The following is a 12,191-nucleotide window of genomic DNA, read 5'->3' on the forward strand; positions in this document are numbered from 1 at the left end:
GCCCGTATTCTCAAGTCGGGTTTAACTTAGACTCAGGTTTAAAGTTGTGGTTTAAGTATGGGAAGCCAAAAGTATCAAAGTTTTTATGAAGTTGTATGTTTCTTATGTTTACTGTGCTCTTTCCTGATTCATCGATGGTGAAGACAATCATCTGTTCATACTTCCTAGACAATTATGAATGATTGTTGAGAGCCAAGTGAGCTGAAGTATGATATCTCTATTGTTAGTGATTTATGTAACAATTGGCTCCCCATGCTTAAACCACAACTTTAAACCTGAGTTTAAGTTCAACCTGCTATCAGAATACGGGCCATTAAGTTTACCTAAGGTTCTTGCGAACCAATTACCTAATCATAATCTAATTACAACTGGAACTGGGTATACCTGTACAAAGCCTTTGGGTATTACACAATTCAGCTTTTAACAGGTTAAACCCTAACCTACTGGAACCAGGGCCCCTGCATCTTACAAAGCGTTGCGGTTGATTCAATTAATCGCAACTCTACGGAAATCCATCAGTGTCATAATTTTTTCTACAGGAAATTTGCAAAATGTTCTTTGTAAACAAAGGAGAACACACCAAATTGTCAAGAAATCAATGAATTTATGGATATACATTCATATCTATGTTTTTTTTTTAAACAAACATGCATTTTAGATGTTGACTTTGCTGGCTGTCCATAGTTGCGATTGATTGGATGAATCGCTACTCTTTGTAAGACTGGGCCCTGATGATTCGGTTGCCATGGGTATAATTTGCCTCCTTTCGCCTCTTAGATTTTAGCATTTGAATATGTGCCTTGTAATCACATCACTATCAAAGCAACTACCCAAGTCAAAACAAAGGTGGAAATTCCATACTTTTATTAAATAGAGGTGCGATAGCTCAGTCGGTAGAGCGGGGGTTTCGGATTCCAGTGACCCAGGTTTGATTCCCAAGTGGTACGCTAGTGCCCTTTGGTAAGGCATTTATCCTTATTACCAGGTCCTTCGGAAAGGACTTTAAGCCGTTGGTCCCCTGGTTGCTTGCTCACAGGCATTCGTGCTTTCTTAGCAGTCAGGTAAAAAACCTCAGTATAACGTATAACATAGACAAGATCACTTTTTGTTTAATGCTTGCCTAAGTGAACCAAAATTTAATAGTATCAAATACGTAGAATAAAAGTTCATGTTTCATCAGTCAATTTTATCTCACAGTTAGCTTATGCTATTTTTATAATAAATATCATGAAAAATATTTAAGGGAAGTATGCCTCTGCTAGCTTTTTAACCATATTAGCAGGAGAAGTAATATCACAAATGAAGTTGGTACTCGGTGAGTATTGACAATAATTTGATATACTGCCCTCTATGTTCACTGTAAGGACATTCCTCAAATCAGATCCAGTGCTGCATGGGTAAGGAGCAAGAGCATGATGGGGAGTGTTTCATAAATAGTCATTTTCACTGATTGATTCCCCCTGAGCCAATCAGATGCAAGGATTTTCAGTAGCTTATAACAGTTTTCAGTGAAAATCACTAATCGTTCTTTTTCATGAAATGCTCCCTACTTATATTTTGCTCATTAAAAACGGTGATAAAATCATTGTAATCAAAGATTTATAAATTTAGATATTAAGAATGGTGATAATCATTAGATCTTTTTAAAGAAATCTCTTCCTTGCCCAAGTTCCATACTGTTCCAGAAATAGTAACATGTGACTTTTTGTAATTTTTTAGTAAATTAAGAATGACTGAATTTAGCATCAAATTGTGAAAAAACACCAACAATTATGAAGGAAATAATGAAACCTTGACTGTTTCCCTTTCTGGATTTTACTATTTAAAAAACAACTTGTATTTCTTCTTGATCAGATGAATAATATTCCACTGTTTTTGTACTTCAAAAAATATTAATGAAACAACATGTTACCTTCTGAAATATGTTTCTAATCACATTTAATCTTTTTCATTCTTTTTTATGTAACTTTCCATATATTATTATCATTATTAGTGCCAAATAGCTGATTGATATATAATGATCTAGTAATGTGCCTTATCATTGATAATACATATTGATGTGTGCTATAAAGTAGACATAGATTTGTGACGCTACTTCCGTGACAGAGAGACATGCTAGTAGGATGGGTGTTCTCCTTTTATCATGCATTGTGTTTGCAAATCTCACTTTTGATCTTGTGCAGATGGAATTTTGAATAATACTGCCGTATAGGGGAAAAAGTACACAGCATACCACTGTATATTTTCCACAGCGTGTGTTCAGTGTTGAAGACAATAGGTGATTTCAAGTACTGTGTTGAAATCTGGTGTCAACCACAACACTGTACTTGAAATGACACTGGTGTTGGGATTGATCTTGGAAAATGTGATGTATTTCTGGCAGTTCGTGTTAAGCGCTGGTGTTGGATGTCGTCTGCTGCACCGAGCATCACAGCTGGTGTTGACGGCCTGCTTGTAATTTCCCATTCTCAAACACCAAACTCCATGTTGTGATTTCAAGTTTAGTGTTGGTGTTGGCGATTTGAAGCCCATGAACAGGCAGCGAGCAGGAAGAAGCATCCCTGTAAGATTAGATTTGTACAGTTAAGATAGTGCAAATCATAAAAGCCCTAAACAATTAATAGACAATAATGTTTACTCTTTCGGATTCTTGAAGTGATTGATTTTAGCCTTTGCATTCTTTACGATAAGATTTTACAGTAATTTCTCCCCGATTTCACTTTCGCTGTCAAGAAGTTCTCGTGTAAAGTTATAGCAGCGCACCGCACAGACGTTGACATCATAGGCTGTCGATAACGCAATCGGTATCATTCCTCTGAACCCAGCTTGGTGTTGGAGCTCAGTTCAGCAGGCTTTACACACTCTCAACACCGACACCGTACACCGAACTTGAAATCACCCAGTGTACTATGACCTTTAGACTATTGATTGAAGCATTGTAACAATGTGAATTACATGATCTTAATTGACTATGTGAACACAGTGATAATGATAATAATTGTACTTGCTTATATAGCGCTTAATACTTCCTTTGTCAGAAGTCTCTAAGCACTCTACAGTATATGCAGCATAATTACCCTGGCTTTAGCAGTGCAGCTGTTACGCGCGCTGCGTTTGAAGGAATAAATCCCTGCCAGGTACCCATTTACCTCACCTGGGTTGAGTGCAGCACATCGTGGATCAATTTCTTGCTGAAGGAAATTACGCCATGGTTGGGATTCGAACCCACGGCCTTCTGTTTCATAGTCCGGAGACTATAATCCACTGGGCCACAACACTCCACAACAGTGTGATCACTCACACTGTTGGTGCTTCCACCACAGTGTGAAATCAGCTTCACACTTTTAAATTTGAGCATTCTAACAATGTGAATCACATCCTTACCTGGCCCATGATTTTAACACACTGTGAGGACATTGTGCGACGCCATGATCTTTTCAGCAATGTACATTCAGACATGCTGGGGGGAAACAGTCTGTAATCATTGTGTTAGAAGTGCCTCTGCACTTTCTGAGGTTCCAGCAATATGCTTCCCAGTTTTATGATGATGTAACAATCATCCCTTGGGGGGGGGCAGTCAAATATAGTTCTGTACACATGAGTGACCAAAAAACGCGTTTAAAGGGGTATTTTTTTCAGGTTTGGATGCGGGCAGCGCATGCACTCGTTAAGGGTATCAAAAACACAGATTTTCAAGAAAAAGGGTGGTTTTGAAAGACTAATCCATTGTCATGCGATCACGGGACAAATGTATTTAGGGTATTTTTTTTTCAAAGCTTTCTAAAGACTAGCCAAACGTGTTTAGGGTATGTGAGTATGTTTTTCCCCAAGCTTTTTTCCCCTGGGGTCATATTCTGGCAACAACTTGTTTAGGGGCCGAAATGTGTAAATAAAGTCTGCGAAAAACTTGTTTGGGGGTTATTTTGCACACAGAAAAAACTTGTTTAGCAGATGTTTGGAAATAATTTGGTCACGCATGTGTACAGCAATACATTTGACTGCCCCCCCCCCCCCCCCGGTTACACTTCGTAATTCTGAAGGTTCGTAATTCCAAAACACGTAAATTGCCTATACCTCGATGTTCGTTAATCCGAAAACGTAAAAGGGTTCGGATTTGTGGCATTATTCTGGAGGTTCGTTATTCCGAAGGTTCAATATTCCGAAGGTTCATTAGTCCGAAAACGAAATAAGGTTCGTTGTTCCGAAGGTTCATTAATCCGAAAACGAAATACGGTTCGTTGTTCCGAAGGTTTCGTTAGTCCAAAAATGAAATAGGGCCTGTTAATCATTACGTTTTCGGATTAACAAACCTTCGGAATTACGAACCTCATTTCGTTTTCGGACTTACGAACCTTCGGATTTACCAACCTTCAAAAAAAACGAACCTGCGGAATATCCGAACCTTCGGAATAACGAAGCTTCGGAATTACGAATGTATGCACCCCCCCCCCCGACTATCATTCAGCATCTGCATCTTTATAGAGGACTGTGACTTTGCTGAAATCTTTTGTTCAGAAGTGAGGTGACGCAAAAGAATTGAGAATAGACGTCTTGCACATCCCCATTGCAACACTAAGTGCCAATAGTCCTGTCACGTAGGTTTGGTGGCGAATCTAATGCTCTACATTGTTTTCCAGATAGAGCTAGTCTACAGCATTCCATAATGTGAATTACAAATATTTATGTGTATATAGTGATATAATTTTATTGAAATTTTAGTGGCACTTGTGCAATGATTGTGAATGTTGGAAGTGAATTTTCAGGTTGTGCAATAAATGCTGTAAACAGAATATACATGCACTTTGATAACTATTCAAGTCAGGATTTATGTGTGTATCGATAGCATTATAATGACTCAAAATCTCTGAAACTGACAATAAATTGAATGAATTTCGTTAGATAGGTTTAACAGAGATTTGAGAATACATTTTTTTCTCACCAAAAGTTAAAACAACCACAGGAGTAGAGAAAAAAATTATTGTTGGTATTTAATAGAATATTTTCATTATTGGCTCTGATTTTCACTATTTGAATATACATATACTTCAAATAAGCCAGTTCGTAGTTCCTTTCTGCGCATCAAAAGAGTCTACGCATGATCAGAGGAAGGTCAGTTGTACTTACGTGACATGGTGGTTTAAAATCTAATGAGATAAGCACCAACTCTGATGTCTTGATTATTCATATATTCTTTTGAATAGTGATATTCATTTACATCCACAAAAAACAACAATGCGTCCACGAATGACTGGTATTTCACAGTTTGTACATTGTGTAACATGCTATGATATGTATGATATGCGTTCAAAGAAGGAATGCAACAAATACCTTCATAAAGTGTTCATTGGTGTGCTATTCTAGTCACCTGGGCCCGTATTCCATAAACGAGATAAGCATGCTTAAGTCAAAAAATCTAAGCATTTTGTCTTATTTTCTGTCTAAGATAAAATTCTTAGCCAAAATGCATATTCCATAAAGAATTGGCTAAGAATTTTGTCTTAGAATTTGGCTAAGAGGTTTTGCGCAACTAAGACAGATATAGGATGAATGGCTAAGTAACTTTTCTTAAAACTGCAGATTCTGTATTTCATAAATACAACATGGCTAAGAATTTAGCCCTAACTTTAAGACAGCTGTGAGTTGTCTTAATTGTATTAGTTTCAAGGTAATTCAGACAACAAAATTTTAGAATTTATACCTATATTGCATTTCGAGCTCCTGCCTCATTTTTTAAACCGATTTTCATAAAATTTTGAACACACATTGGTCTTAAGGTAAGGAGGTGGAAGATGTTTTTCTTTTTCAGAAATTGTGTTGCCATGGTAACAATATATTATGGCCAAAATTTTGCCGTTTAAAATACTTCATTAATTTTCTACCAATTCTCATGAAAGTTGGCTCACACATTGGATTTGAGGAAAAGATGTGCAAGACACATTTATGCATGTGTCGGAAATTGTGTTGCCATGGTAACGGTATATATTGGCAAAAATTATGTATAAATCTTGCTGTTCCAACTACTTCCTCAGTTTTTAACCAATTTTAATTAAATGTGGCACAAACATTAGTCTTGATGTGAAGATGTGCAAAACATATTTTATGCCTATATAAAAAATTGTGTTGCCATGGTAACAAAAAAAATACCAAAAATAAATGAAAATCTTGTGATTGAATTACTTCATCAGTTTTCAACTGGTCTATTCTCCTAAAATTTGGCATACACATTAGTCTTGAAGATGTCTAAGACATATTTTTGACTGTATCAAAAGTCGTGTTGCCATGGTAACAACATATAATATAATGAAATTAGGTGAAAAAAACTTGTGGTTTGAACCGCTTTTTAGTTTTCAACCAATTCTTATAAAAGTTGGCTCACACATTGATTTTGAGGTATAGATCTGTAAGACATAGTCTATATTGAAAAATGTGTTTCCATGGTAACAGCATATCAAATCAATAAATGTTTAAACAGCATGATGTGGATTAAACTACTTCTTATTTTATGACATTGGCCTGTATGCTCATGGAATGCAGGTTTTGCGCTAAAATAATCTGCAAGACACATTTTCTCATTCATCAAAACACGTGTTTGTATTGGTACATGTTACTGCAAACATCTACGCCAAAATAAGATTAAGACAATGGTCAATGCTAAAATCCTAAATTTTGTTTGGCTACATGGAGAACTACATGTAGCTGTGGGCTTAGTTCTAGCTTTTAATTTTAGGGGGGGCTAGGCCTCTAGATCTCAAACTACAGCCCCTAGCTTTAGATGTAGGTCTAAGCCTAAATCAAGATCCTTTAGTCCTAGAAATAATCCAATGCTAGATCCCTAGCTCACTTCCCTTTTCAGGCCTAATGTTAGATGAATAGATCTAGACTAGCCTACATTTACTTTTTTTAGAACTAGAATCTATATTTTGATAGAGTCTACAAGTCTCCACTCTAGATCTCGACCTAATACTATGTAGGCCTACACCTAGATTGATATAGTTAGTTGTACTTCTAGATCTAGATAGGGTGTAACTTTTACTAGTCTTAGTCATTTAGTCTAGATGTAGGCCTAGATCTACGTTAGAGATTCTAGATCAAACAGTAGACTAGATCAACCAGTCCTAGCGTTAGGGCTACCGGCTAGGCTAGAAATAGAATCTAGAATGAATAGAAGAAAGCATAGCTATACTAGGCCTAGTAATACTAGGCTAGGCCACCTAGATCTAGTAAATTTATATAAATCTAGGCCCCAGTCTAGTCTGAGCTGTTGGTCTAGGTTTTATTTCAGGCCTGTTTTCTAGAAACCTTAGATCTAAACAAACTCCCCAAAATGTATAAAATAGAAACTCCTCCAAACAAACAGATGGACCAAAAACAGAAGTAGATCTAACTTAGATCTAGGCCTACATATAGATATATAGGCCTAGGTCAGGACTAGATCTAAGTTTTGGCAAGCAATGTATAGCGATGATGGGTATGGTAGTGGATCGTATTACCGAACACTTCATGAATTTGATCATATCAAACACATTATTCCAATAAAATTCACCAAACTTTCACCATAAATACACAAATACCTACAAAATATAAATATGCAGAAATTTTGCCGAAATTGTTTTTCATTTTTACGACATCAGCTTCCAATCGGACCCCTCTTCGCAAGTGAAATATTTTGGTCACTTGAAAATGTATCGTATTACCGAACGTGTGTTTTCTATGGGAAAAGTTGGGAAAACAACAAAGTCCCTGATGAGCTATTTTGGCCATATTTTATTGTTTTGAGGATATAAAGACTTCGAAATTGTGTTTTTGATAATTTTTCATCATTTTTCTATTTAAGTTCCCTTTGGAAGGAAGTTGCAAAGGTTTGAGCGTATTTGATTATTTTCTGACGCATATGATGCGCGCGTTCGGTAATACAAGGCCGGTCGGTAATACAATCACTCACTATACTCTAGCACTGTAGACATGAATAACCGTCGTTTCTGGGAGTTATTTAAAAGTTTCTGACATATACTGTCATATCACATTGGTGAGATTAAGGTCTAGGCCAAAGTAATGTTACAATTAGACTGTCGAGTGTCGTATTCGTAGACGTAGGCCTAGTCGTAACGTTAGTTTAGCAAAAAAAAAATCGGAGACTGAAATGAAGCTTTTGTTCTAACTTTACCTAGGCCTAGTCAGATCTATTCTAGTCCTGCATGTAAATCTATCCCTGTCCTAAGTAAGGCTAAGCCAGGCTAAGTCCTGAATGTTGTTCTAGGCCTAGACCAATACTGATAGGCCTACTAGGCCTAGGTTTTTATGTAATTTATGTAGCTTCAGTGTCGGTTGCTCCACTATGTCTATGGCAGTCTAACAAAGTTACATTTTGCAGCCTTCATGTCTCATGAAAATAAAAAAAAGTCAAAATAATGTTCAATTCTCCTCCAAACAGACGGATATTATAGATTTTGGGCCTAGGCTAGATCTAGGCCTAATGTTAGACCCAAGACTAGTCTCAAAAGGTTTTCCCTAAGGGGGCCTAGGTCTACTTAAACTGAAGACAGTGAAGTTAGAGTAGAGATGTCGAGAGGAATATTTCAATTTATATTTTGACAAACAATACATGAAAAGTAATAAATGGGACTGATACACAAAAAAACTGTGCAAGTCACTCGGTTTGGGATTGAAATGTTTTGGTAATTAACAAAAATATAGATAATTTGAATTAAAAATTCTTACCATATATGGGTGATGAATGCTCTTCTCTTACTACAATAGTTGTAATTAGTTTCAATAAAATCCAAATTTTTAAGAAAAAACAACTTCTGTGACATTTTTGCAAGTTTGTTGCAGTCACCTCTGCAGCAATTTATTATTAAGAAGGTCACTGAAGGTCATAGAATTTGAGACTTTGGCTTAGCCATATCGCCTGACTTGAGACAAATGTCTTAAAGTTTATAGAATATCGTTAGGGAAGATTTCTTAGACAAGCAAAATGCTAAGACAAATTGCTAAGACTTAAGCAAAAATCTTATCTTGTTTATGGAATACGGGCCCTGGTCTATTCAATTTCTTCATCCTGCTATGTAAGGCAAGCTTACGTAATATCGTGCTTTGAAATCTGCCTATCATAATGAAAGAAATGAAAGGTCATTTGACCAAAATTGTCCATGAAGTAACTACGAACTGGTCTATTGATATTAAAAATGAAGATTTGAGACATTAAAATTTGTCCTTTTCTTAAAGGGACATAGTGCACCCCTTTATACCCAGTACTATCATGGTTGAAATATAGCTCATAAAATGATATTTATACCGTTTTACAGTTACTAAATCATTATAAATAATTTGGTTGTGAGGTATAGATGTTCACTTTTCTAAAGGAAATTAAAAGCTATTCGTGAGGCACATCTGTTGCTTTGTGAGTGTCAAATCTAAGTGCACAAAAAAGTCTTCTCCAAATTTTATAATATTAGGGACATGGGCCGACTATAAATTGGCTGGTCCAGATGCTGCCCCTTCGAGATTTTTTTCCCCTCCACTCTCACTGCACGCTTTTCCTCTACACTGCACTTACCCATTGATCATGTGACCCTCAAATTTACCCCTCCAGTGGGTAAGTGGAGGGGGGATCTCAAAAGGGCCAGCATCTGGACTACATAATTATTGGCATATAGAGATGTATATTGACATCTGTGGGTTTTGGGAAATACGCCCTCTACTGCTCAGCAATTTCAATGGAAATCAAAGGTTTAGTTTATTTGTATTTTTTATGGAAAGCACTTAATTCAATGTCTGTACTTAAGTTAAAAATCAGGAAATAATTGTTCATATTATGTTAATTCTTAAATTATATGATATCAGATTATGAAAGTAAGTTTATTAAAGTGAAATCCTTTTCATCATATTTTGTCTGCATGACTTCATTGATGTAAAAGTAACGTGTAAATGAATGGATGGATGGATTGGTTGGTGGGTGGATGGATGGATGGATGAATGAATGGACAGATGAATGAATGAATGGATGGATAAAAGAATGAATTGATGGATGGATGAATGAACGAAGATTGAATGAATGAATGAGTGAATGGATATATGAAAGGAGGGATGAATGATGAACTGGAGGAAAGAATAAGATGTGCAGTAATATTAAAAAAACACACCCGAGAAACACAACTTGTGAGAAATGGAATCCGGTCTGACGATTCGAACTCTGTGTGGAAGTTAAGGTCTTCTCCTCCATTTTACTTTTTTCTTTCTTTTCCCAATTATTTACAATTTATCTACATTCTTCATTTTTTAAACTTTATTTTCTGCTTTTGGTTCTTTCTTTTATTTAAAATCAGGTTACCAGTTATTTCACAAGCTAAAAAATCAAGCAGTTTTCATTGCTATACAAGAGCATTTTGTCATTGATTTCTAGCATTGAATCAAAACTTCTTTTTTTACCAAACAGCACCCCTTCCCTCACCCATCCATGGCCTCTTTTCTTTCACATTTTATTCCTGACACATTTCAACAGAACAATCCAAGTCCAAGGAGACATTTTCTTGGTTTTGCTTATTTTGTAAATTGTCCTACATGCCATTAAACATTTCCCATAATTCCCCTGGAGGCTATTATTTTGTAATATATTTCGACACATGTGTCTTTTACTACTTGTACATCTGTTCAACATGTCTTTTATTAGTTAGAACATACAGAAACTGTCAAAAATTACATATGTTTCCATTTATTTATTGAAGCCTTTTATTTTAAGTTATTAAGGTGGTAGCTGCTGAATAGATTCTTTATACTTTTTATATAAAAGTAATGATTATTGTTTTTATCATTTTATTTTCAGTCTCCATGTAAAGAAGGAACAGAGTATTATACATTCACATCATAATAATAAGAAAAGTCCAGGCTACGGCTCACAACTGCTTAATCAGGACATACATGACAATAAATACAGATTTTATTATATTTATAGCTATAAATATGGAAGCAAGTTAAAATTCCATATTCCATTTAACTTGATTGAAATTCCATCAGAGCAAAACTCATTAAATGCTACCTAATAGTCAACCAAATGATCAAAATTGTCTTGTTAATGTTATGAATATGAAAAAAATACATTGTTTCATTACACTTTCAAAGTGAAAATGCATCTGAAATTTCCTTTAAATGAGGTTGAGATTTAAATCTTATAGAATGGTGGCACATATTAATTCTGAGGATTTATCATTTTCAAAGTTTGATTTTTTTCAGATAAAAATGAGACATTGCATCATGTGTGAAGCAGGTAATCTAGACAAGAAGTATCTCGGTTGAAAAGAATTTGTGTATAAATGCCAGTCTCAAGTAGGGAGTGAAATTGAAAAAGAAACTTAAGTTACAATAGCTTATTTTCTGATATTCAATATCCGCATCTACATTTACAAGTTGAGCGTGTCAAGGAAGTAAGAGGGCGCTAGTCTAAGGTAACAGACATCAAATTAAAATTTTCGCAAAAGAATCAATCAATGGATACGATTTTATGGTCAAAACTCTTCCTAAATTTAACCTGTCATAATCATATCTTCTGTGAGGGTTTACAGAAGAATGATATTGAAATCGTAGTAGGAAAGAAAATGAAATTCATCATACCTTTTCATAAAAAAATATTTTTCTGATTTGTTTGTTTTTTGCCATGGTAAATACCCCAAATACATTTTCCTCTCTTCCTTTCCCATCTTTGTTGCATGCATATAAGATGTCATAATAGTCCAAGAGATTAACATGAACAATCCCTACCCCTACAAATACCCCCCCCCCCCCGTTTGTCATAATCATGTAAGAAATCAGATATACTAGTACATTCTTGCCTCCTTCACTCCCCCCCCCTTTCCACACACACACATACATCCACCCCATCTGGAATGTTGTCCACAGGAGCAGCTGAAAGGAAGATGAAATGGGGATCATTTCTTTTTAACTACCATTTTATTCTTTTGTACTTGAATGCACCAGTTACCATATATTATGTTTTATTAAGGGAACGTCAAGTATACATTCAATAAAAGGTCCACCGAGGATTATTTGAGAAGGATGTGTTTCAAGTTGTAACCTCTTTCTTCAAACACATGCTTCCCATAAATGATTTTGAAAAAAAATTACGATTTTTTAGAGCCTTGGTTGAAATAGCCAGAAAGTTCACACATTTTTTTCCAAACCTATGTGTTTTTACAACT

Source organism: Lytechinus variegatus, chromosome 11 (genome assembly GCF_018143015.1).
Source record: "Lytechinus variegatus isolate NC3 chromosome 11, Lvar_3.0, whole genome shotgun sequence".
Lineage (NCBI taxonomy): Eukaryota > Metazoa > Echinodermata > Echinoidea > Temnopleuroida > Toxopneustidae > Lytechinus > Lytechinus variegatus.